Here is a 27,390-nt window from a genome sequence, read left to right on the forward strand (position 1 = left end):
AGCATCTCGTGAGCTCAGGCCGACTTGACAGATCCCCTGTGTACCGGTCCACTGTGGGAGGACAACAAACTGCCAGCCCCCGCTTTCCTCCGTGTCTGGAGGTGACTCACATTTGCAACCAGAGACTGTAACATGCGCGCAGCGCAGTGAGGAGCAGGTGACTAGGCCAGAGCCTCCTCGCCAGGTACCTGTATACAAAGCGGAGCGTAGCCTCATTCCGGCGGTTCCTCGTACTGGACTGAGTGCAGTGTTTGGCGTTCGTGAGTGTGGGAACTCGCGGCAACCTTCAAGGACTCTTCACCCGCTTGGTGGACTGGAACCCCGTCCTCTGCAGACACCTCCGAGACGTCACGTGCCGCTGTTGTCGGTGCCACCGTTGGAGAAGTGAGACACTGCAATCAAGAATACTACAGACTGATAAGTTTGTCCTTTTCCTTCTTCTTGAACTCTCGTTCTTCCTGCCCTTCACCGTCCAAACTCTCTGTTCGGCCCTTCTCCCTAGCACACCCCCATATCCTCCACTCCCTGCGCGGAGTATACTTTGTTGTTAATAAAACCCTGTTAACTCTTGATCTGCCTCCTGTCTGTGACGACATCCCTCGTTCCTGAGATTTCTACAGGTGAACTTCACAAAATAGATGTCATCATGAGAAAAGAAGCTTATATGGCAATGCTGCCATGTAGTGTTTGCATTTGCTGAGTTCTTCATGTGGCTAAACAGTGGAAACTCACCAAAAGTGACCCCTTTTGGAAACTACACCTCTGAAGAAATTTATCTAGATGTGTGGAGAGCACCTTCAACCCACAGGTGCTTCACATAATTTTATATAACGTTGTGCTGTGAAAATAAAAAAATCACATTATTCCCATTAACTATTGATTTAGCCCAAATTTTCTATTTTCACAAGGGTAACAGGAGAAAATGGTCCATATAATTATGATGGTAACCATGAGTAAGGCTTAACAGCCGAAATGCCTTGGTTAAAGGACAACTGAAGGAACCGCTACTGCTTTTACCCGTTCCTAATAAATTAATAAATGTCTTTTTTTCTTTACTTCATTTGCTGCCTCACTGGATACTTCTTCCTTCTAATTTTACAAACTACACCTTTCAATGAATTCATCTAGGGGTGCAGTGATCAGCAGCGGAGAGGGAGTCAACCTTCTCCTGTCGTTTTCCCGCCAAGTCTGACCCGTTCCCGAACTCAGTCCTTCTTATGTACCCCGCGTCCCCTGCTGTCTAGCGGGAAGGTCTTTCCCTCCCAGAAGAAGCCTCCCCAGCAACAGTGGTGACAGACCCGATAGTCCAAGCCCTAAAGGGCACCGGAAACCGCTGACTCTGCCTCAGCTCATCTTCTTACACCTAAACCACATTTAGCGTTCACGTGTTTGGAATTTCTATAGTGATGAAAGCAGTGTGTCTCCAGAAGCATGAGCTTGGCACTACTACATACAGGACACTACAACACACTGGTTACTACAATGACAGCTTGCAATTTTCACTCAGCAACATCCACTGCTGCTTGTTTCTGGAAAACAGCCATTGAATTGAAATCATCACTACATCTGTAGATAAATTCCCAAAGGGTTATAATGTCCAAAATGGGTCACTTGAGGGAAATTCTGCTCTTCTAGTGCTTAGGGGCTCTGTATGCTGTATGGAGTCTGCAAACTATTCTAGAAAAATCTGCGCTCCAGGAGGCAAATAATGCTCCACCCCTTCCAGGCCGCGGTGTATGGCTAAGCAGTGCTGTACGGCCACATATGAGGTATTTCTACATGCATCAGAAATTATAGGACAAATTTTGGTGCCATTTCTACCCATTTCCCATTTTGGTGGTAAAAATGCAATTATTTTTTCTTCACTGCTCAGTGATATAAAATTATGTGACACATCCATGGCATCAATATCATCACTGCGCCCCTAGATGAATTCAATGAGAGGTGTAGTTTGTAAAATGTGGTCACTTATGGGGTGTTCTGCTGTTCTGTCACCCCAGGAGCTCTGCCAATGTGACATGGCACCCTCAAACCAGTCCAACAAAATCTGAACCCCAATATGGCCCTTCTTCCTTTCTGAGCTGTGCACTGTGCCTCAAAAGTAGTTTTCGACCACATATGGGGTATTGGTGTAATAACTTTTTTGGGGTCCATTGTTTCCTGCTATCCTTTTGAAAATTGAAAAAATGGAGCTAAAACATTTTTGTGGGAAAAATATATATATTTTTTTATTTTCACAGTTTGGGCACATCAGGGGCTCTCCAAACGCGGCATGCACCCGCACACCATTCCATCAAAGTCTGCATTTCAAAACATCACTCCTTCCTTTCTGAGCTCTTCCGAGTACCTAAACAGTAGTTTTCCCTCACAAGTGGGGTATCTGCATGCTCTGGAAAAATTGCACAACAAACTTAGGGTTCCATATTCTCCTGTTACCCTTGTGAACATAAAACATTAGGAGCTAAAAGAACATTTTTGTGGGAAAAATGTGATTTTTTTATTTTCACTGCTCTGTTATAAACTTCTGTGAGGCACCTGGGGCTTCAAGTTGATCACCTTACATCTAGATACATTCCTTGAGGGGTCTAGTTTCCAAAATTTGGTCACTTGTGGGGGGTTTCCACTGTTTAGGCACATCAGGGGCTATCCAAACACGACATGGCGTATACTAATTATTCCAGCAAATTTTGTATACAAAAAGTCAAATGGCGCTCCTTGCCTTCCAAGCCCTGCCATGTGCCCAAATAGTAGTTTTCCTCCGTATATGTGGTATCATTGTGCTCAAGAAATCACACAAATTTTGGAGTCCATTTTGCCCTGTTAACCTTTCTTTTCTTTATTTTTTTTTTTTTTATATCGTGCTAACATATTCCGCAGCGCTTTACAGTTTGCACACATTTTCATCACTGTCCCCGATGGGGCTCACAATCTAAATTCCTTATCAGTATGTCTTTGGAACCTTGTGAAAATAAACAATTGGGGTCTAAAGGAATTTTTTGGTGAAAAAAGTTAAATGTTCATTTTTTTCTTTCCACATTCCATTAATTCCTATGAAGCACATGAAGGGTTAATAAACTTTCTGAATGTGGTTTTGAGGGGTGCAGTTTTTAGAATGGTGTCACTTTTGGGTATTTTCTGTCATATAGACTCCTCAAAGTCACTTCAAATGTGATGTGGGCCCTAAAAAAATGATTTTGTAAATTTTGTTGTAAAAATTAGAAATTGCTGGTCAACTTTTATCGTTTCTAACTTCCTAACAAATAAAAATTATGTTTAAAAAATTGTGCCGATGTAAAGTATACTGTGGGAAATGTTATTTTCTAACTACTTTGTGTGACATACCGCATATACTCAAGTATAAGCCGAGGCACCTAATTTTACCACAGAAAACTAGGTAAGCTTATTGACTCGAGTATAATCTGGGTATGCATTGTCCCCTCATCCCTGTCCTGCTATGCGTGGTTCCCCCATCCTGTCCTGGTATGTGGCTCCCCCGTCCTGTCTTAGTATGTGTGGCTCCCCTGTCCTGAAATGGTATGTGTGGCTCCCCTTGTTGTATGCATGGCTCCACTGGTCCCGCATGGCTCGGCTCCCCCCGTCCCATCATTGTATGCTTGTCTCACATCCCCCCATCCTCCTCACCCTCGCGCCATGGCTGCATCTCCATCCCTGCATCTCCGTTGTCCCGGAGCCAGCAGCGCTTCCTGTGCTGAGCGGTCACGTGGTACCGATCATTAAGATAATGAATATGCGCTCCACACCTATGGGAGTGTATACATGTGCATATTCATTACCTTAATGAATGGTACCAAGTGACCGCTAAGCACAGGAATTGCTGCCGGCGCCAGGACAACAGAGATGCAGGGATGGAGATGCAGTGACGGCGTGAGGAGGGCGAGTATGATGTCTTCTGTTAGCCGGCGGCTGCATCTGCAGCTGTCACTATATGAAAATAAAAAAGGGAAAGCAGCATGCCCAAGAAAGATATGGGAACACCCAAAAATTCAATAAAGGATAACAATACTTTATTAATCAGAACAAAACATATGCAAGAAAAGGATACATAGCACAAACCAAATAAAAACATTTAAAAACAACCAATGTAAGGTAATCCAGTCACGTCCATGGTTTGGCATTGACTAATCCACACTGAATCTCACATAGCATTAAAATATTAAAAAATTAGGCTCTAGCCAAAAGGCAACTACATGTCATCCATGACAAAAAGTGCTGTGCATATCAATGAAATCAATGATTTGTATACAAAAATACCTATGCCTATTCACAGCACCATAAGGGTGAGCAGAAGACAAGTTATCGATATTAAAGATAAAAGATGTTAAGATAAATAGCCAAAACAATTCCTATGATGCCGCAAGGTGGAACAGCTTGGAACTCAGACCCATTGATATAAGAGTGGAAAGATCATGAAAAGATCCATAAATGCTAAGGGGAGCCAGGGGGTGTTTTATTTTCATACAAGTGCTTATTAGCATGCTCTTGGAGAACCCCTTTTTCAGCATACTATAGTGGTACCCTCCATACCTTTTTTCTTGCAGCTGTCACTGTGCCACAGCCGCCGGCTCCTGCCACTGCTCCGCCACTCCCCCGTACCCGCCGGCTCTCTGGACAATGACTCGTGTATAAGCCGAAGGGGGCGTTTTCAGCACAAAATATGTGCTGAAAATCTCGGCTTATACACGAGTCTATACGGCAACTCTCTGATTAAAGAGCACAAAAATTTAAAGTATGAAACTTGCTACATTTTTAAAAATTGACAAATTTCCGATTTTTTTCACAAATATTATTATTTATTATTATAGTGCCATTTATTCCATGGCCCTTTACATGTGAATGGGGTATACATAATAAAAACAAGTACACTATTCTTAAACAGTACAAGACACGACTTGTACAGGAGGAGAGAGGATCACAATCAAAAAGGGATGGGTGAGGATACAATAGGCGAGGGTAGAGCTGGTCGTGCAGTGGCTTGGTAGATCGGTGGTTACTGCAGGTTGTAGGCTTGTCGGAAGAGGTGTGCCTTCAGGTTCTTTTTGAAGGTTTCGATGGTAGTCAAGAACCACAAATAAACGCAAGTTATATCGAATAAATTTTACCACTATCATGAAGTACAATATGTTACACAAAAAAAACATTTCCCAATCAGTGGGATCCTTGGAAGCGTTCCAGAGTTATTACCTCATAAAGTGACACTCGTCAGAATTTGGCCTGGTAATGAAGATGAAAACAGACTTTGGGGTGAAGGGGTAAAAATGGACCTTTTACTTCCAGACAATGTCTCTCTACCAGCTTCTTTTGAATCAAATCTGCCATAATCAGATTTATTTGGTCACATAAACACCTTCGTATCTCATATCGCCTCTTAAGTAAATCCAAAAAGACAGGTGGCACAAGTCTACCAGATTTTATTTTATATAACTACGGTATGCATCTCTAGGAACATGTATTCTAGATCTGTTTCATCACAAAGCAACCAAAAAACGGGTTGAGGTACAAATCTCCTACTCTAAAGGTACTGTCACACTTAGCGATGCACCAGCGATCCTGACCAGCGATATGACGCGGTCAGGATCACCAGAGGCGTATCTAGGCTTTCTGGCACCCGGGGCAAGAATTTGGTTCGGCGCCCCCCCCCGCCCAAGTACATATGCGACCTGCACACTTAGCCATGTACCTGCGAGCTGCTCTTCCTAATGCTCTCAATGTTCAGTAAAAAACTGAGAGAAGCAGGAAGAGAAGCTCGTTGTCGAGTATGAAAATCGCATATGAGTGAAGTGTCCGTGTGATGACTACTGGAACCTGCAGAGATGAATCCTGACAACGAATGCACTGCACACTTTTAGGATTATCCATTGCCGATGTACAGTCATGTCAGCACAAGAATGTGATTTGTATACTTCTGGCCACACTCCGACTAGACGTGCCTGGCCTCGCTCCGTTCATTTTCATTGAGTGAGGCCACACATGTCTAGTCAGCATGTGACCGCATGTATGTAAATTACCGGCACAAGAGAATCCTGACAGCGTTCAGTGAGCACTGTGAGAATTCAGAAGTCTGCAGTCACATAGAATGACTGCAGACTCTGTACAAACCTGGACAACCCCTTTAATGTTCCTAACAAATAAAAACATCAGAATTAGTCAGTGTCACAAATAATATTTACATCTAGGTACCTTATAGATGTTGTCATCTCTGGAGTCGGTCTCCTTTTCTTCTTCTTGTCCAGACCCCATGATGAGTTTTCTCATCCACAGCCGTCTCTGTAGACTTCCATCTTCTCCGGTCTTCTGCAGCAAATCTCCACACGATTCCCTTAAAGATAGAAATGTCATTATAATGCTCCTAAATAAAAATGTCTGCAATATACTGTCGCCACAGACTATTCCCCTCCCTCCTCATACTGTCTCCTCTAACATCCTCTCTGTTCACCATACTGTCTCCTCATATATTTACCCCCTCACTCTCTATACTGTCTGCTCACACATACCCCCGACTCCCCATACTGTGTCTGCACACATCCCATCACCCTCACTCCCCATACTGTGTCCACATACATTCACCCGTTCACTCCCCATACTGTCTGCACCCATCCCCCATACTGTTTCCTCATACATACTCTTTATTTTGTGTCCTCAAATCTCCCCACACATTAAATCCCCCCATCCCCAATCCCCCACACACATTAAGTACCCCCCATCCCCACTCCAAATCCCCCCCACACACATTAAATAACCCCCATCCACACTCCAAATCCCTCACACACATTAAATAACCCCCCATCCCCACTCCAAATCCCCCCACACATTAACCCAATCCCCACTCATTAACCCCCACACACATTAACCCCCATCCCCATTCATTAACCCCCCACACATTAACCCAATCCCCACTCCAAGTCCCCCCACCCCCACTCAAAATACCCCCACACAATAACCCCAACCCCACTCATTAACCCCCACACACATTAACCCCCATCCCCACTCATTAACGCCCCCACACATTAACCCCCATCCATTAACCCCATCCCCACTCATTAACCCCCATCACCACTCCAAATCCCCCCACACATTAAATAACCCCCATCTCCACTCCAAATACCCCCACACATTAACCCCATCCCCACTCATTAACCCCCACACACATTAACCCCATCCCCACTCATTAACACCCCCACACATTAACCCCCATCCCCATTCATTAACCCCCATCCCCACTCATTAACGCCCCCACACATTAACCCCATCCCCATTCATTAACCCCCCACACATTAACCCCCATCCCCACTCATTAACCCCCGCACACATTAACCCAATCCCCACTCATTAACCCCATCACCACTCCAAATCCCCCCACACATTAAATAACCCCCATCTCCACTCCAAATCCCCCCACTCATTAACCCCCATCCCCTCTACAAATCCCCCCCATCGCCACTCATTAACTCCCCCTCATCTCCCATCTTCGGTGGTTTCTTCAGCTCCACAGAGGAGCACACTTACCACCAGCGTTTGCTTTGGGCGCCGGGGAGTGACGTCAGCAGTGTGATCACATCACCTGATCACGCTGCTGACGTCGCTCTGGCCCGGCGGTCAGAGCTTCTATTGTACTGTTGTCTGTATAGACGCCAGTACAATTGTTCCCTGGGAGCCGGCACGCGCTCCTTCTCTGCGCCGGCTGTCAGCTTGACAGCTGACACAGAGAACCGCCGACTCTCAGGCCGGGGGGGGCGGCAGAACGCAGCCGCCAGGGAGGACACTGCGGACCGCTGCATTAGGCGGCCCGACTGCGCCCCCTGCTGGCTGCGCCCAGGGCAACTGCCCTGGCTGCCCCCCCTAGATACGCCCCTGAGGATCGCTGGTACATCGCTAAGTGGTCGCTAGTGAGCTGCCACAGGCAGATCTCACCAGCGACATCGCAGGGGTCGGGGGTCGCTACTTACCTGTCAGACGAGGCAATCCTGACGTCCTCCCGCCCGCGTCCATGTGTCGCTCGTTGTCACAGCAGGAAGCCCAGCAGGAAGTTGACGACGAGAAACAGTCCAGAACGTTCTCGCGAGATCAGCGATAACCCGCGGGGGAGCGGTCAGAAGTAAGTATCAGACATAGCGATATCGCTAGCAATATCGCTATAACGTCACAAAAACCAGTGCCGTTATAGCGATATTGCTAGCGATATCGCTTAGTGTGACAGGCCCTTAAATAAAAAAACAGTTGGCGATTATCTGGACTTCAACACTAACACGATAAAACATTAATTCTCTTCCATTTCTCACTAAGAACCTTACCTTATTCATTAAACGAGGTAATGCACACCTACGTATATGATCAATTCTGGGTCCTTTCACGCCTTTATATGATAATCCTACATTCCCTGCAGGGCTCCACAGGCCAATTTTCTTTAATGATTTGAAAGACGCTCAACCCATTCTATATAATTATATATCCTATCCTAGCATCAAACAAATACTCTCTTTTTCACTTAAACTATACCCCAGATGCATGGTTCTTCTATAAGCAGCTAATGAGTTATGTGAGATTCATGGCCTCTCAAATAGACATCTTTAGGCTTCTAACCTCTTTTGAAGGTCTCTGCTTGTCAGGACACCCTCCAGCATTAACGGTTTCATTACTAATTGGATTGTTCCAAGATAGATTGGTGACAAATGAACACCCTCCTCCTTTCTTGGTGTAGATGTCCTATGTACATTCAGTCTTGTATTTCCATTAACCTCAGATGTATGCTGGAGGTGCTCACAAGAAACAGGATCTTACGTACATATATGATGCTTTTGGGAAACTAAATTTGATCTATTCAATAAAGTAACTTCCAATAGGTTACAACCCTCTTTAGAGCTGGCCCTCCTATCTCTCACTGATATTCCAATCTCTAGCTATAAAAAGGGTCTTCTTAGACATTTCCTGAGGGAGCCATGAAATTAATCTCTAGATACTGGAAAAAGGAGAAGATTCCATCTCATGCAGAATTTGTGGCCAAACTCAATAACACTTTTAGGATGGAGGATCTAGTAGGGCAAATAAGAGGTGCTGCAGATAAAGTAGGCAGTGCGTGGTCACCCTGGATCATGTTCCGAGAGACATCAGATTTGACCTTATGGCTTCATGACACTAGAGATTCTTTTGTGTTTCTGGCTAATGAGACCCAAGGTGGTCAATTCCCAGATAGTTTCTGTAGCTGACGATGATACAGACGAGGATGGGAAACCTAATACTTACCGCCTTACTCCCTTTCTCGCTATTTTTCTTCTTTCTCTCTTTAATACCCGATACTCTCCCCTTATATTTCTAGTCTATTTTCTTGGTACTACCATTTAATATAACCAACTATACAGTATACACTGCAAGACGGACATTAGAGTTATAAGTTATCTGTCCATAATGCATAAGAAGGTGATTCACGATCTTGTATGTTTGTATACATGTTTGTATACCAGTTTGTTGGACATTGTTTATATTGGTCAATGAACGGAGCACAAGATAGTGCCCATTATTTCACATTTACTGCTTATAACGTTTGTTCGTACTGTGAAATATTTAAATAAAACTTAATTTAGACTAACTAAAGGAAATTCTATAATGAAAACCGCAGTCCACTACTCATTTAGACACTGGGTTTTTCTTTCCCTCTATCCAAGCTTTTTTTCCTTCAGGAATGGAAGGTCACCACCTGTGGTTTTAGGGTTGTATAATGGCCATGTTAGAACAAAAGAGAAGTGTTTTGGGAGGATACTGTGCCACCCCTACAATGGCTAAAGCTCCTTTACATTTAATGCAAATAATACAGTATATACATCATGCTTGAAATCATCAGGGCAGATGTGGATTCCAACCACTGACAGGATCAATTTTATGTTTTTAACAATGCACTTTTATGGCTACTAAGGAAACTTAAATAATCTAAACAATGAGAATGGTACAAAAACACTTCTCAACTTTTATAACATCTGGAACAATTTACAGTTTCACTTATGTTTTTTTTTTAGTTATTGAGGGTGTAAGAGGCAAGGAAAATGTCATATGAAACTCAATAAAAGCATTGTTTTGGGACCACAAGTCCACTGCATATACATGCCTGCGGGCTAGAATATGTTATAAAAATATAAAATAAAAATATCATACAGAATATTTGAGAGAAGAAGCTAAGTGTACAGAAAGGCTAGACAGGGCTATGGCTTAGTTTATACTAAATACCAAAATGATAACTATTTTTTTCAGACAAGTACAACTAATACTACTACTGTATTACCCATGTATATGCACTGGGTTTTGAGCTATGACTTTTATACAAAGTATTCAATGATGAAAACCCAGCCTCCTCTAACCTTGTGATTAAAACAGCAGCCATGGCCCATGGGTCACTCTAAGCAGCTGCCTAGCACTCTGAAAATGAAAATGGTGGAGGCCCACAAAGCAGGAGAAGACTATAAGAAGATAGCAATGCGTTTTCAAGTTGCCGTTTCCTCAGTTCATAAAATATTTTAGAAATATTGTGGAAAAGCAGAAATCAATGGTAATGTCATAAATGCAAAACTGTTAGATTCACATAAATGCATGTGTGTCAACTAGGACAAAGGATCTAAACACCAAAAAATGGAGCATGGACACCATGACACTAGAATCCAAAATATCAAGATTTAATGTAATTGTAATAGTACAAATGTTAAAAAACAGACAAAAGTAGACAGAACAATACATAATGAATCCAAAACACAGAGCTATTCGACTAGAGTCCAAATGCACTAGTATAAAACAGATACTGCATCATGGAACAAGCGCATGGAACAGAGTATAAAAGTACCTCAGAAAGTGTCAGTTTCTATATTCATAAACAGTGCACCATTTAGTAAAGTGACACAAAATTCCCCATCTCCCCAAATAGAGCCTAATTCCCTGTAGTATGTCTTAATAGATGCCACCCATGTTAGTTGTAAAAGACCCAGAGAAGGGAGGTAGGTGGGGAACTGAGGAAAAAAGAAATAATTAAAATTATTTCTTACACACGCTGTTATCCATGTGTAGACACGCGCCCCTACGCACATTTCGCGGTTGCTTCCTCGGGGGGCCCTGCTGTGATTAATATCCCTCATGACCGCCTTAAATATACGGCTTTCAAACACCATTGGCGGTGCATGTGGCTGGTGTGGCAGACGCCAAGTCTGTCGCCTACCCCCAGTGTCTTGATGGTGATGCGGTTCACAGGTGCACCCTGATGACATCAATGAACCGCAAACGCCATCACTAGACGCCGAGAGCGACGACAGAGGTGGAGCCCACACCCGAGACATGCGTACTGGTGATCAATGTGAAAACAAACTACTGGCATCATAACTAGGACAAAGATACTGTAAACATTGCAGCATGTCAGTTGTAAATGTTTCCTTCAACAGGGTTATGTGGTTTCTTGAAAGTTTTGAGAAGAAAAGTGGCATTGAACAAAACCATAATGTTTTATGGTTATAAAAAGACCGTTTAAGGCTAGTTTCACACTAGCGTTTTGAGGCGCAGTGCATGCTTGCCGTGAAGCTCTGCCCCCTGCCGCGCCTCCTCCGGTCATCTCCGCCTATGGGCGCATGACGCTGCATGTGACCTGCGTACCCTATCTTTAGCATTGGGTACGCAGGCCATGCGCAGGTATGCTTTTGCCGGAGCATACGTCCTTTTGACGGTGTGCCGACCTGGGCCAAACGCATTGTGTTGCATTTTGGTGCGGCCGGTGCACAGTCAAAAGGATGCATGCGCTGGCAAAAGCATACCTGCGATTGGCCTGCGTACCCAATGCTAAAGATAGGGTACGCAGGTCGGATGCAGCGTCACGCGCCCATAGGCGGAACTGACTGGAGGAGGCGTGGCAGGGGCGGAGCTTCATTTCAACCGTGCGCTGCGCCTCAAAACGCTAGTGTGAAACTAGCCTAAAGGCAGTTTTTGGGAAAACACCCCTGCAGCTATTAAAGGGAACTTGTCAGTCCCCCGATGCCCTTCAACCCAGCAGCATTCACTAATGTATGATTAAACTGCCTACCTATCCAGCCCAGTATAACATAATTCAGTTAAATAAATACTTTAAAAAAGCATTTATAACTTTCTCTTTGGCTATGCTAATGAGGGCGTGGACTAGTTGATGGGACCTTAGTGTCCCCGGACTAGTCGGCCCACTTTCTATGTTATCATGCTCCTGTGGGCTTGTACGTACGCGTACTCCACCTTCTGAACTTCCGGTCATGTGCAGTATGCCTCTGAAGCTGGGAAGCGTATACCCGGCTCGGGCCCTCCTGAGTCTCGCCATGTGGCTAGTCAGTACTGTATGGCCACATAAGGGGTATTTCTTCATTCAGCAGAAATTGTGGGACAAATTTTGGTGCCATTTTGACCAATTTCCCGATATGAAAATGTAAAATTTGAGGCCAACACACAATCTTGGTAGAAAAATTTAAATTATTTTTTCTTCACTGCCCAATGGTATAAATTCTGTGACACCTGAGGTGTCAATGTGATCACTGCACCCCTTGATCAATTCATTGAGTGGTTTAGTTTATAAAATGGGGTCACTTATGGGGAGGGTTCTGCTGTTCTGGAAACTCAGGGACTCTTCCAATGTAACATGGCACCCTCAAACAAGTCCAGCAAAATCAGCACTGTAATATGACGCTTCTTCCCTTCTGATCTTTGAACTGTGCCTCAGAATTAGTTTTTGACCACATATGGGGTTTCAGTGAACTCAGGGCAAATTGCACAACAAATTTTGAGGTCCATTTCTCCTGCTAACCTTGTGAAAATGCAAAATTTGAGGCTAAGGCTACTTTCACACTTGCGTTGCACAGACCTGCGTCGGTCTGCGCACGGCCGCCGCTATGCTCTGCTCCCTGCCTCGCCTCCTCCTGTTATCTCCGTCTAGGACGCATACCCAATGCTAAAGATAGGGTACGCAGGTCGCATGCAGCTTCATGCGACCCTAGGCGGAGCTAACAGGAGCAGGTGCGGCAGGGGGCGGAGCTTAGCGGCGGCCGTGCGCATACCGACGCAGGTCTGTGCAACGCAAGTGTGAAAGTAGCCTTAAAAACATTTTGGTGGGAAAAACGTGCTTTTTTTATTTTCAACGTTATAAAATTCTGTGAAGCACCTGGGGTTTTAAGGTGCTCACCACACATCTAGATAAGTTCCCTGAGGGGTCTTATTTCCAAAATGGTGTTACTTGTGGATTTTTTTTTACTGTTTAGGCACATCCGGCGCTCTCCAAATGCGAAATGGCGTCCTCTAATTATTCCAATAAATTTTACCATTCAAAAAGTCAAATGTAACATACATAGTAACACAGTTATTAAGGTTGAAGGAAGACTTTAAGTCCATCTACTTCAACCCATATCCTATCCTAACTTGCCCTAACATGTTGATCCAGAGGAAGGCAAAAAAAAAAAAGCTTCCCTTCCGAGCCCTTGTTAGGGCAAGCGGAATGCACCGAAAAAGAGATGGACTCAAGGTGCGTTTGCAGCCCAGGGTCCACCGTGCAGAGATGTTACCTGCTGCTCGGTAATGGCGGAGGGTATACGGCAACTAATAAATGAACACAGACGGGTTAATCTCACCCGGTGTCCATTGGAGCAAGTTCTGTTGCTCCACAGAACCACGTAGCCGCACAGTGTAAACAGCGGAGCCTGTTAAGCTCACAGGTCTCAGCTGGATGAGCACTAGTATGCAGACACAGGACTCTGCCCCAAAGACACAGGGTTAGAGTCCCTCTAGTCCCCTAATGCTAGGCGCCACAGCCACAGAGCCTGTAAGGAAGCAACTGAAATAGGAACGCACCTAGTGTGCACTGCACCGCTCTGGTGGACGCCACTAACCACCCTGACTAGGGTAAGGAAATCGCTAGACTGCGCATGGCGTCGCGCAGGAAGATGCAGTCACTTAGGTGCCTTGTGCTGAATGGCACAATATGGTGCTAAGAGAGGTGCTGTGAATTGGAAGCACTGTGGCACTAGACTTAGCCACTACAAGGCGCTGACTCTGACTAATAGCCCTATAACATTCGTATCCAAGGGAGGGGAGTCATAATAAGTCAGTCACCCAAATAAACGCAAGTCATATCAAATACATTTTACCACTATCATGAAGTACAATATGTCATAAAAGAACAGTCTCAGAATCAGTGGGATCTATTGAAGCGTTTTAGAGTTATGACCTCAGAAAGTGACAGTGGTCAGAATTGAAACAATTGGCCTGGTCAGGAAGGTGAAAACAGGATTTGGAGTGAAGGGGTTAAGGGCAGCAGTGGTGTTTTTTCAAAATGCGCTGTGTATGCATCAACCATAACAAGGGTGCTCTTACAAGCTTTTTTCCCTAAGTAAAATACACAATTTGAATATTTTTTTAAGAAGCCTATATACTTGTATATGTGTCTAGACTGGGAAATCCTAGATATTAACCACAAAAGTGTAGTGAGAACAAAAATCTCAATATGTATGTTTTCCTTGCTCATATTTGAACCTAGAACTTCAGGCTCCAGGGATGTTCTAAGTAATGAGAATAATTGCTTAATTGCTACATTAATTGTCATGAATCTAATATGTAATACAATCCCCTGTACATAACAATAATTTTTATTTCTATAGTGCCAAAATATTCTGCAGCACTTTACAGGGGCAATTACAGACAATAAAGCTATTTGGTAAAAGAGTAAACACAATTCAACAGATACCAAGAGGAGTAAGGGACCTGCTTGCAAGTTTAAAATCTATAAGGAAATAGGGGGGAACACAAATCTATGAGAAATAGAGGGTGCACAAATGGTAATAATAAAGCATTTGTTGTGTAAAGTGCAGTCATCAGTATAATAAATAGGGGCATTCAAATAACGCAGTATGATCTGGTCACCAGCCATTATCTGTACAAGTACAAATGCAAAGTCTTACCGAGTGTGTGGAAGAGATTAGAGGAGATAGTTAGATTGGTGAAATGATAGACTAGTCTAAAGAAATGTGATTTTAGGGCATGCTTGAGACTGTGGATACTGGAAAGAAACCCACATTGTCTGGATTAGTGCATTCCAAAAAACTGGTGCAGCACAAGAGAATGTTAGGGACGGCGGACCGCACTAAATAATTAATAATTAGAATTAATTAAATAATCAGAATTAAATTGGAAAATAAATTGTCACATAACAACTCCAGAGAAGTGTGGGCTGGAATGAAGCTTTTGACTGGGTTTAAGGCAAGGTCAGATCAGGGGGGTGGGGGGCTGATCATGGCTAATGAAATGAATGTTTTTTTCAACAGATTCAACAATAAATGTGCCATGTCAACAGAGGAGAGGGCCGGGGAGAGACGAGCAATATCAACTGGGGGGAGGAAGTCGGAGTCTTTCTTGATCTCCGAAAATGATGTGAGGGAACAGTTTAGTAAGCTGGTCATGGGTAAAGCAGCAGGGCCTGATGGTATCTGTCCACGTGTCCTCAGAGTGTGTGCGAATCAGTTGTGCACTGTCTTCCAGCACCTGTTTAACTGGAGCTTACAATCACAGAGAGTACCAGTTCTATGGAAGACTTCTTGCCTGGTGCCGGTTCCCAAGACTACCTTCCCGAGCTCCCATAATGACTATAGACCGGTGGCCTTAACATCGCATGTGATGAAGTCCTTGGAGAGAATTGTACTTGCCTACTTGTGTCCGAGGGTGTCTGCTTTTACGGACCCCCTTCAGTTTGCGTATCGGCAGAGTCTGGGGGTGGACGATGCTGTAGCGTATCTACTACAAACAGTACATTCCTTTTTGGACAATGATAGAACCACTGTGCGTGCCATGTTCTTCGATTTCTCCAGTGCATTCAACACCTTACAGCCACTATTATTACGTAAAAAGCTGGTTGAAATGGCGGTTGATGAGGGACTAGTGAATTGGATCATTGATTATCTGTCGGACAGGCCACAGTTTGTGAGGTTGGGGGCGGCCGTATCGGATAGTGTGCGGAGTAGTGTTGGAGCCCCTCAGGGAACGGTGCTGTCGCCATTCCTTTTTACGTTATACACAGCTGATTTTCAGTATAAATCAGACCTTTGTCACCTTCAGAAGTACTCTGATGACTCAGTGATAGTCGGAGGTATTGAGAGAGACCGGGGGGAGGAGGAATACAGAAGGGTGGTTTTGGACTTTGTTGACTGGTGCCAGGCTAACCATTTAGAACTCAACGTAAAGAAAACCAGGGAGCTGGTGTTGAGTTATGGAAGGTGCATGAAGGATTGCTTACCTATCACTATTGATGGTCAGGATGTGGAGATGGTGGAGAATTTCAAATATTTGGGGGTTCACCTGGACAGCAAGCTTGATTGGAGGTGCCATATGGAGAAGGTTTGCAAGAAAGGGATGAGTAGACTTTACTTCCTAAGGAAGTTAAGGTCGTTTAATGTGTGTAGCAAAATGCTTGAAATGTTCTACCAATCCATTGTGGCGAGTGCAATCTTTGATGCAATTATATGCTGGGGTAGTAGTGTGCGCACAGCTGACGCGAATAAGCTGAATAAACTTATCAAGAAGGCTAGTGCGGCGGTGGGTCTACAACTCAGGACTTTCGAGGAGGTATTAGAGGATAGAATTACTAAGAAATGCAAGGCTATAATGAGCAACAATACACACCCGCTCTATGAACTGTTTGCGAAGCAAAAGAGCACATTCAGCAAGCGTCTACTCCAACTAATGTGTAAAAAGGAAAGATATAGAAAATCGTTTGTTCCGACAGCTGTGGGGATGTTTAACAAATGTATAAGTGTAAAGCATCCCAAGACTAAATGAAGTTCAAAGTGTATGGGGGGGAATTGGTGAGTTACAAGTACCAGTCTATCCGCATCTGCTGTCCATATAGACTTATTTTGTAAAGTGTGTATTGTTCTTGTAATGTTCTTGATCTTTGTTCTGCTGCTGTAATACTGTAATTTCCTCCGGGATCAATAAAGTTTATCTAATCTAATCTAATCTAATCTAATAAGTGCGCTCACCGCCCGGGGTCCACTGTGCAGAAGATGTTACACTGCTGCTATGTAATGGCAGACGTGCTATATGGCGGTATAACGCACGCGGGTTGAACGTCACCCGGAGTGCGCTGGACGATCTCTGTTCCTTCACAGAGTCGCCGAGGTGTTAAACACAAAGGCTGAGCCTGTTGACGTCACAGGACTCAAAGGAATGTACGCACGGTATATGGTCACAGGACTTGACCCAAGACACAGAGTCCACGTCCGTCTAGACCTACCTTGCGTGCGGCATCGCAACCACGGACGCCAAGAGGAACTGCAGACTGCAGCGTGGGGCCAGACACTGCCGCTATACGACAATGCCCGGTAGCCGGTGCACTGTCGGACGCTAGCACTGTGGAGGATGCGTATTGTGGCCTGTGGCTGGCCACTGACTGGCGCTGACTAACACTAGTTCCCTATGCACACTCGTAATATCAGAGGTAGGGGGATCTTAATGAGTCATTTGCAAGTTCATACATCCATCATCATTCACACAGTTAGCAACTAGAGCCTATACTAGCGCATGGCCGAGCGGCCATGCAAACCTTTTATAGCCAGGATCTTCCGGAAGCTTCCAGATCCCTGAGATGGACCAATCAGATCTTGAGAAGGACCTGTGCATGTGACTCCCGATCTCCAATGGGAGATCGTCTCGTGAGCATGTTCAGTGGAGCGACGGAAGGACTTAGCCTCTGGAGCGGTTTGCTGCTGAGCAGCCTGCATTGCTATTGCTGGCCCAAAGGTAGCAGCAACAGCCAGACCCACAGAGCAGGTCTGGGCAGAGCGTTGTGAACGATGGGGCTGCTGAGCAAGCTCCTCTGCGGTCAATGTGGAATGGGAGACCGCAGAATGTGAGGCTCTGGATTCCTGCTGTGCCGCTGCAGGAACCCGATGCCTAACAGAGAAGTCCTGGAGAAGGAAATTGGATGTTCAGATTATACAGGATGTTAGTCTTTGATCATTAACGGAGAGGAGAGGGTGTTAGACAGAGAATAAAGACAACTAAATAGAATAAAATTGATGGAACGGCCAACCATCTAATGTGTATGGAGTCTCCTGACTTTCCAAAAGATGTTGTTGGGCATATTGAATTTGAATGCCCAATCCCTTTATTCTACAAACAGGTAAGCTGGCACCAGAGTTGTCTGGCAGTGGCTTACTTTCCTCTCCCTATATAGGACACATGCATGATCACTGGACCCAAGTGTTCAGTTATATGGGAGAGTCAGATAAGGAAACAGTTGGTTGGATGAGTATTGTTAATGTTAGAACACATTTTTAGTGAAAAGACCCATCCAAATCCATTCAGGATAGCACACAGAGCTCCATCAATATCAGGGAGTTCACAATACTGAGCTCTTGTTATGCAAATAGCCACAGTATAAGGATGTCTTGAAATTTGTATGAGAACGGTCTACTCTGGAATTTAGCAAGAGTAATGGTGATTTCTGATACTTATCTGAAGTTTAAGAAGACTCCACATAAACAGTAACAGAAAAATTTTATAGATTGTTGATTACATTTCTTCTGAATAAATTAACGTATTCCTTTTTAATTATTAAAGTAGATTATAGGTAAATAAGACAAAATCCTATGACGCTGCATGCATTTCAAGTCATTTAGCTAATAAGTATATTTTAGATGCTACATTCTCACTGAGTATAACGGTATAGCAGAAAGTAATATAAATATAATGCTGGTAAATAAGTGTGCTAATTCAATTTTAATAATAAAAAAGGTGAAGAAAACAGAAATCCATTTGGTAAAAATAAATTTTGAGTCCGTACATCCATAACACAGATAGGGGAGGCAAACAAGGCATGTGCCTGTGGTGCTGCCTGCTGGGGGTCACTCCGGCTTGGCTTAGGTATTTAGATGAAGTTCTAGGGCAGTAAACTGAATGTTTGCCCTAGGCAAAGGACATCTAGCTTAGTCACTACAGTATATATACAACTACTTATTTAATGGCTTTGCATCTGTTATTAGGTAATATGATTTAACAATCTAACAATATTCGATCAAGAATAAGATCATCTTTGGGTCTCTTACCATCAACACTAAATTCCTGTAGTGAGCGAGATTAATGGGCTTGTTTGCACAAATCCATGGAAATTAACAATGCCCTGGATCCAGAGTCAAAGGATATGATCCTATACACTGTACATAGGGCTGTATTCTTGCAAATTTCCAGTAAAGACTTTTAAGAGTGTGAGACTTTTAAGAGTGTGACTATGCCAATGTGAAAAAAGAGAACACAATTCATACAGATGTTTGAAATAGGTCCTAAAATGTATACATAAGTGGTACCTAAGGTGGCATCTCTAAGGACCACATTGTGAGACCTCATCATTGTTAGTAATCAATACCATACATCAAAATTTAGTCTACTATTAAAAGCAAACGGCACTGGTATATTCTGTATGACTTACCCCATATGACTGATTACATGACTTGTGAGCAGTGTGGAGTCCATGTTGTAGGAAAAATTAAAGGCATATCCTTTGGGAAGGAGAAGGACAGGACCAGTAGCCCCTTACCGTGTGCCGATAAGTTCACTGGTTCTTAGGCTTCTTCTCATTCTATCAGATATGTGAATAAGCAGTGAGTGGTTTAGGGGGAAAGCAGGAACGTAGGAGAGAGGGGGTGGGCTGAGAAAGCAGAAGTGAAATTTTTTTTAAGTCTCTCTTTCCAGCACCACTGCACTTTTACATCAGCCACCCCCCTTCTAAAGCCTCTCTCCCACTCACAGGTTCATGGAACAGACAGGCCCTAGAGATCGACAGACTTTTTTTTTTTTTTTTACAAAGAAAAGTGTCATGCCTAGATTGTGCTATCTCAGTATAATCACTGGTATATTTAAAAAAAAAAAAATCTGTAGGCTCCAATAAACAGAAAAAAATTCAAGAAACATCAGAAAAGTTTGTAAATTGCCAGCGACGAGTTATATCTGTATTTAGAAATGCGGGTTGCTGTTATTGCTCCAACAAAGAATGGCACACAGCTTTCCCAGACTTTTGGACATCAAAACTTACACATTGAGGGTTCACATGGTGTCTTTTTCTGCCATTTTTCAAGCTCTTAAAAATGCTGAAAAAAGCGCTAACAAAATGCTGGAAAGAAAGTTTTTATTATGGTAACTTGTTTTTAAAAACGACTCTCTGATCGTATGTTCAGGCTTTTCTATGTCTTTTAAATGGTTTAGGCTTTCAAAGACACAAAGCGTCTTCATCCCCCAGCCTGTTTTCATCTTCCTGACCAGGAAAATTTGTTTCAGTTCTGACCAGTATCTCTTTGTGTGTGTGGTAATAACTCCGGAACGCTTCAACGGGTCCAAGTGATTCTGAGAATGTTTCTACGTGACATGTTGTCCTTCGTTTTAGTGGTAAGTTTTGGTAGATACGATTTGCGTTTATTTATGAAAATATAAAAAAAATTGACAAAAAGTTTAAAAGTTTTGCAATTTTCAAACTGATTTTTTATGCTCGAAAACTAAATAGCTGTCTCACATGTAATAGTTAATAAATATCATTTACCATATGTCTACTTCACATCAGCAACATTTTCTAAAAAATTATTTTTTTGCCAGGAAGAAGGGTTAAAAGTTTATCAGTAATTTTTTTTTTTCATTTTTCTAACAAAATTTACAATACCAATTTTTATAGGGAATACATCCCTTTTGAAATGACTTTGAGGGGCCTATGTGACATAAAAAACCCAAAAGTTACATAATTTTAAAAAGCTTACACCTAAAAGTGCTCAAAATCACATTCTAGGAGTTTTTTAGCCCCTTAGTAGCCTCAGCAGAATTAAAGCCATATAGAAGGAAAAAATGAAAGTTTTACTTTTTCCCCACAAAAATATTTCTTTTGTACTAAATTATGCATTTTCAAAAGGGTAACAGCAGGAGAACATAGACCATACATTTTTGTTGTACAGTGTCTTCTGATTACATAGATACCTAATATGTGGTGGAAAACTACTGTTTGGGCACATTGAAGGGCTTGGAAGGGAAGTAGCGCCATTCAACTTTTAAAGCGCAAAATTGGCTGGAATAGAAAGCAGACGCTATGTTGCCTTCCCCTGATGTGCCTAAACAGTGGAAACCCCACACAAGTAACCCCATTTTTTAAATTAGATCCTCAAGGAATTTATCTAGATGTGTTGAGCACCATGAACCCACAGGTGCTTCACAGAATTTTGTAGCATTGAGCTGTGAAAAACAATTTCTCCTACACAATTAAAAAATTACCATTTTTTACACTAAAATGTTGCTTTGACCTCATATTTTCCATTTCCAAAAGAGATAACAGGATAAAATGGACCATACAATTTGTTACACAATTTTTCCTGAGTACACCAATACCTCATATGTGGTCTAAAACTACAGGGTGGGCCATTTATATGGATACACCTAAATAAAATGGGAATGGTTGGTGATATCAACTTCCTGTTTGTGGCACATTAGTATATGGGAGGGGGGAAACGTTTCAAGATGGGTGGTAACCATGGTGGCCATTTTGAAGTCGGCCATTTTGGATCCAGCTTTATTTTTTCCAATGGGAAGAGAGTCATGTGACACATCAAACTTATTGAGAATTTCACAAGAAAAACAGTGGTGTGCTTGGTTTTAACATAACTTTATTCTTTCATAAGTTATTTACTAGTTTATGACCACTTATAAAATGTGTTCAAAGTGCTACCCATTGTGTTGGATTGCCAATGCCACCCTCTTCTCCCACTCTTGACACACTGATAGCAACACCAGCAGGGTAATTAATACAGAGGAGGACAATTTTATATTACAGGAGGATTTATGTAAACTAGAAGCTTGGGCTGATAAATGGCAAATGAGCTTTAATTGGGAAAAATGTAAGGTCATGCACTTGGGTAGAACGAACAAGTTGTATAATTATGTGCTTAATTGTAAAACACTGGGCAAAACAGTCACTGAAAAAGACCTGGGTGTATGGGTGGACGACAAACTCACATTTAGTGGCCAGAGTCAAGCAGCTGCTGCAAAGGCAAATAAAATAATGGGATGCATTAAAAGAGGCATAGATGCTCATGAGGAGAACATAATTTTACCTCTATATAAGTCACTAGTGCGACCACACTTAGAATACTGTGTACAGTTCTGGTCTCCGGTGTATAAGAAAGACATAGCTGAACTGGAGCGGGTGCAGAGAAGAGCGACCAAGGTTATTAGGGAACTAGGGGGTCTGCAATACCAAGACAGGTTATTACACTTGGGGTTATTTAGTTTGGAGAATCGAAGGCTTAGGGGTGATCTTATTACAATGTATAAATATATGCGGGGACAATACAAAGACCTTTCTAATGATCTTTTTACTCTTAGACCTGTGACGGGGACAAGGGGGCATCCTCTACGTCTGGAGGAAAGAAGGTTTAAGCATACTCACAGACGCGGATTCTTTACTGTAAGAGCAGTGAGACTATGGAACTCTCTGCCATATGATGTTGTAATGAGTGATTCACTACTAAAATTTAAGAAGGGACTGGATGCCTTTCTTGAAAAGTATAATATTACAGGGTATATACACTAGTCTCCTTAATATTGCGTTGATCCAGGGAGCTAGTCTGATTGCCGTATGTGGAGTCGGGAAGGAATTTTTTTTCCCCAATGTGAAGCTTACTGTTGCCACATGGGTTTTTTTTGCCTTCCTCTGGATCAACATGTTAGGGCAAGTTAGGATAGGATATGGGTTGAACTAGATGGACTTAAAGTCTCCCTTCAACCTTAATAACTATGTTACTATGTTACTATGTTACCACAGAAGAAATGCTAGCACAGGCTTCCAGTATCCGTTTTTTTCAGATACTGCACATCTCGTACCTTCACAGCATAGACAATTGTCTTCAGATGACTCGAAAGATACAAGTCTAAGGGGGTCAGATCGGGAGACCTTGGTGGCCATTCAACTGGCCCACGCCGACTAATCCACTTTAGAGGAAACTGTTCATGTAGGAAAGCTCGGACCTGACACTCATAATTGATGGTATTGTGTGGTATAAAGATAGTGGGACCATTCTTCATTAGTGTTGAGCATTCCGATACCGCAAGTATCGGGTATCGGCCGATACTTGCTGTATCGGAATTCCGATACCGACTTCCGATATTTTTTCAATATTGGAAGTCGGCATCGGAATCGGAAGTTCAAAGTTGATTGACAGCCTGACGTCATCATGATGCGCGGTGTGTGCGCATCATGATGCGCCGTCATTTCGGGCCTTCCGGGGGTCTCTGCCGGCCTGCCGGGGGGCTGTGCCGGCCTGCCGGTGGTCTGTGCACCCCGTGGGGGTCTGTGCCGGCCTGCCGGGGGGCTGTGCCGGCCTGCCGGGGGGCTGTGCTGATGTCCGGGGGTCTGTGCAAGCATCGTCCGATGGGACTACAAGTCCCATCTGGCAATGCCTGCTACCATGACAGTGATTGACACATTAGCCAATGATGGGACAGTAGTAGTCCCATCACCTGGCTAATGTGTTAAATGTTAAAAAAAAAAAAAAAAAAATACTACATACATACTACATGCATGCTACATGCATGCTACATACATACTACATGCTACATACATACTACATATATACCACATACATACTACATACATACTACATACATAACACATATATACTACATACATACTACATGCTACATACATACTACATACATACTACATGCTACATACATACTACATATATACTACATGCATGCTACATACATACTACATGCTACATACATACTACATATATACTACATACATACTACATACATGCTACATACATGCTACATACATACTGCATGCTACATACATACTACATACATACTACATACATACTACATGCATGCTACATACATACCACATACATACTACATATATACTACATGCATGCTACATACATACCACATACATACTACATACATACTACATATATACTACATGCATGCTACATACATACTACATACATACTACATACATACTACATACATACTACATGCTACATACATACTACATGCTACATACATACTACATATATACTACATGCATGCTACATACATACTGCATGCTACATGCATGCTACATACATACTACATACATACTACATGCTACATACATACCACATATATACTACATACATACTACATACAATACATTAATACAATACATACATAGACATACAGTACATATAACATAGAGTAACATACTTACCAATACTTGTCACATTGTTCCCCGAAGCCATTGTCTTTTACGGAATAAATATTAACATAACAAACCACAAAAATACTCACCCACGATCCGAAGCAGTCCACGAGTGTGTCCCACGACGATCTTGGGTAGAGAACTGCAGCATCAGCTGTTGCTGCCTTTCTCTATGGGCTGCAGGAATCCAATGACGGAAGGTAGGTATCCTTCCGCACTGTATTCCTCCGCCACTTAAAAAAAAAAAAGTCCCTAGTCTCACTTTATGCCATTGCTGTGTGGGAAATTCCCACGCAGCAATGGCATAAAGTGAGACTAGGGACTTTTTTTTTTTTAAGTGGCGGAGGAATACAGTGCGGAAGGATACCTACCTTCCGTCATTGGATTCCTGCAGCCCGTAGAGAACGGCAGCAACAGCTGATGCTGCAGTTCTCTACCCAAGATCGTCGTGGGACACACTCGTGGACTGCTTCGGATCGTGGGTGAGTATTTTTGTGGTTTGTTATGTTAATATTTATTCCGTAAAAGACAATGGCTTCGGGGAACAATGTGACAAGTATTGGTAAGTATGTTACTCTATGTTATATGTACTGTATGTCTATGTATGTATTGTATGTAGTATGTATGTAGTATATATGTGGTATGTATGTAGCATGTAGTATGTATGTAGCATGCATGTAGCATGCAGTATGTATGTAGCATGCATGTAGTATATATGTAGTATGTATGTAGCATGTAGTATGTATGTAGTATATATGTGGTATTTATGTAGCATGTAGTATGTATGTAGCATGCATGTAGTATGTATGTAGCATGTAGTATGTATGTAGCATGTAGTATGTATGTAGTATATATGTGGTATTTATGTAGCATGTAGTATGTATGTAGCATGCATGTAGTATGTATGTAGCATGCATGTAGTATATATGTAGTATGTATGTAGCATGTAGTATGTATGTAGCATGCATGTAGTATATATGTAGTATGTATGTAGCATGTAGTATGTATGTAGCATGCATGTAGTATATATGTAGTATGTATGTAGCATGTAGTATGTATGTAGTATATATGTGGTATTTATGTAGCATGTAGTATGTATGTAGCATGCATGTAGTATGTATGTAGCATGCATGTAGTATATATGTAGTATGTATGTAGCATGTAGTATGTATGTAGCATGCATGTAGTATATATGTAGTATGTATGTAGCATGTAGTATGTATGTAGTATGTATGTGGTATGTATGTAGCATGTAGCATGCATGTAGTATGTATGTAGTATATATGTGGTATGTATGTAGCATGTAGTATGTATGTAGCATGCAGTATGTATGTTGCATGTAGTATATATGTAGTATGTATGTAGCATATATGTAGTATGTATGTAGTATGTATGTAGCATGCAGTATGTATGTAGCATGCATGTAGTATATATGTAGTATGTATGTAGCATATATGTAGTATGTATGTAGCATATAGTATATATGTAGTATGCATGTTGCATGCATGTAGTATATATGTAGTATGTATGTTGCATGTAGTATATATGTAGTATGTATGTAGCATGTAGTATGTATGTAGTATGTATGTAGTATGTATGTGGTATGTATGTAGCATGTAGCATGCATGTAGTATGTATGTAGTATATATGTGGTATGTATGTAGCATGTAGTATGTATATAGCATGCATGTAGTATGTATGTAGCATATATGTAGTATGTATGTAGTATGTATGTAACATGCATGTAGTATATATGTAGTATGTATGTAGCATATATGTAGTATGTATGTAGCATGTAGTATATATGTAGTATGCATGTTGCATGCATGTAGTATATATGTAGTATGTATGTTGCATGTAGTATATATGTAGTATGTATGTTGCATGTAGTATATATGTAGTATGAATGTAGCATGTAGTATGAATGTAGCATGTGTGTAGTATGCATGTTGTATGTATGTAGCATGTAATTTTTTTTTTTTTTTTTACATTCAGTAGTAGTCCCATCATCCGGCTAATGTGTCAATAACTGTCATGGTAGCAGGCATCGCCCGATGGGACTTGTAGTCCCATCGGACGATGCCTGCTCAGCCCCCCGAAGCCTGCACAGCCCCCCGGCAGGCCGGCACAGCCCCCCGGCAGGCCGGCACAGCCCACCGGAGCCTGCACAGCCCCCCGGCAGGCCGGCACAGACCACCGGAGCCTGCACAGCCCCCCGGCAGGCCGGCACAGCCCCCCGGCAGGCCGGCACAGCCCACCGGAGCCTGCACAGACCCCCTGGCAGGCCGGCACAGCCCCCCGAAGGGCCCGTACAGACCCCAGAGAGGCTGTACAAGGGAAAAACAGGATTTTTCTTATTCCGATACCGGAAGTCCCATAGACTTGAATGGGACTTCCGGTATCGGAATCGGCGATACCGATACTTTTTTTTAAGATCGGCCGATCCATTCCGATCCGATACTTTGAAGTATCGGACGGTATCGCTCAACTCTATTCTTCATCAATGGAAACCTCAACGCCACTGGATATCTGAAATTGCTACATGATGATGTGTTGCCCTCTTTATGCACTGAAGATGGCACGTTCCCAGAATTTTTCCAGCAAGATGGTGCACCAACACATTATGGGTGTCAGGTCCAAGCATTCCTACAAGGTATCTGACCCCCTTAGACTAGCATTTCTTCTGCTTTTGAGGCTCAATGCAAAGCACAGAAAGGAAGAAGTGCCATACAGTCGGTACGGAAACTATTCAGACCCCTTTAAATTTTTCACTCTGTTTCATTGCAGCTGTTTGGTAAATTCAAAAAAGTTCATTTTTTTATCATTAATGTCTACTCTGCACCCCATCTTGACTGCAAAAAAACCCCAGAAATGTAGAACTTTTTGCAATCTTTATTTTTATATAGCGCTAACATATTCCGCAGCGCTTTACAGTTTGCACGTATTACCATTGCTGTCCCCGATGGGGCTCACAATCTAAATTCCCTATCAGTATATCTTTGGAATGTGGGAGAAAACCGGAGAACCTGGAGGAAACCCATGCAAACACAGGGAGAACATACAAACTCCTTGCAGATGTTGTACTTGGTGGGATTTGAACCCAGGAGCCACCGTGCAGCCTATGTAGGAGCATT

General features: G+C 42.7%; 1 protein-coding gene across 8 annotated transcripts in view; it reads right to left on the reverse strand.

Moving 5' to 3' along the window:
* The window catches only part of LOC141057355 (uncharacterized), a 192,447-nt gene that overhangs the window by 108,290 nt on the left and 56,767 nt on the right, over positions 1 to 27,390 (reverse strand). Inside the window, exon 1 of one of the 8 annotated variants that reach the window (XM_073553937.1) lies at positions 189 to 345. The exons of the other annotated variants lie outside the window; for them this stretch is intronic. The gene's annotated coding sequence lies outside the window, so the exon portion shown is untranslated. Of the gene's footprint in view, positions 1 to 188; positions 346 to 27,390 lie in introns of those variants that run through there. 8 annotated transcript variants of the gene reach the window in all.

The sequence above is a fragment of the Dendrobates tinctorius genome, unplaced genomic scaffold (assembly GCF_039654945.1).
Source record: "Dendrobates tinctorius isolate UK_male_01 unplaced genomic scaffold, ASM3965494v1 ptg000203l, whole genome shotgun sequence".
Taxonomy (NCBI): domain Eukaryota; kingdom Metazoa; phylum Chordata; class Amphibia; order Anura; family Dendrobatidae; genus Dendrobates; species Dendrobates tinctorius.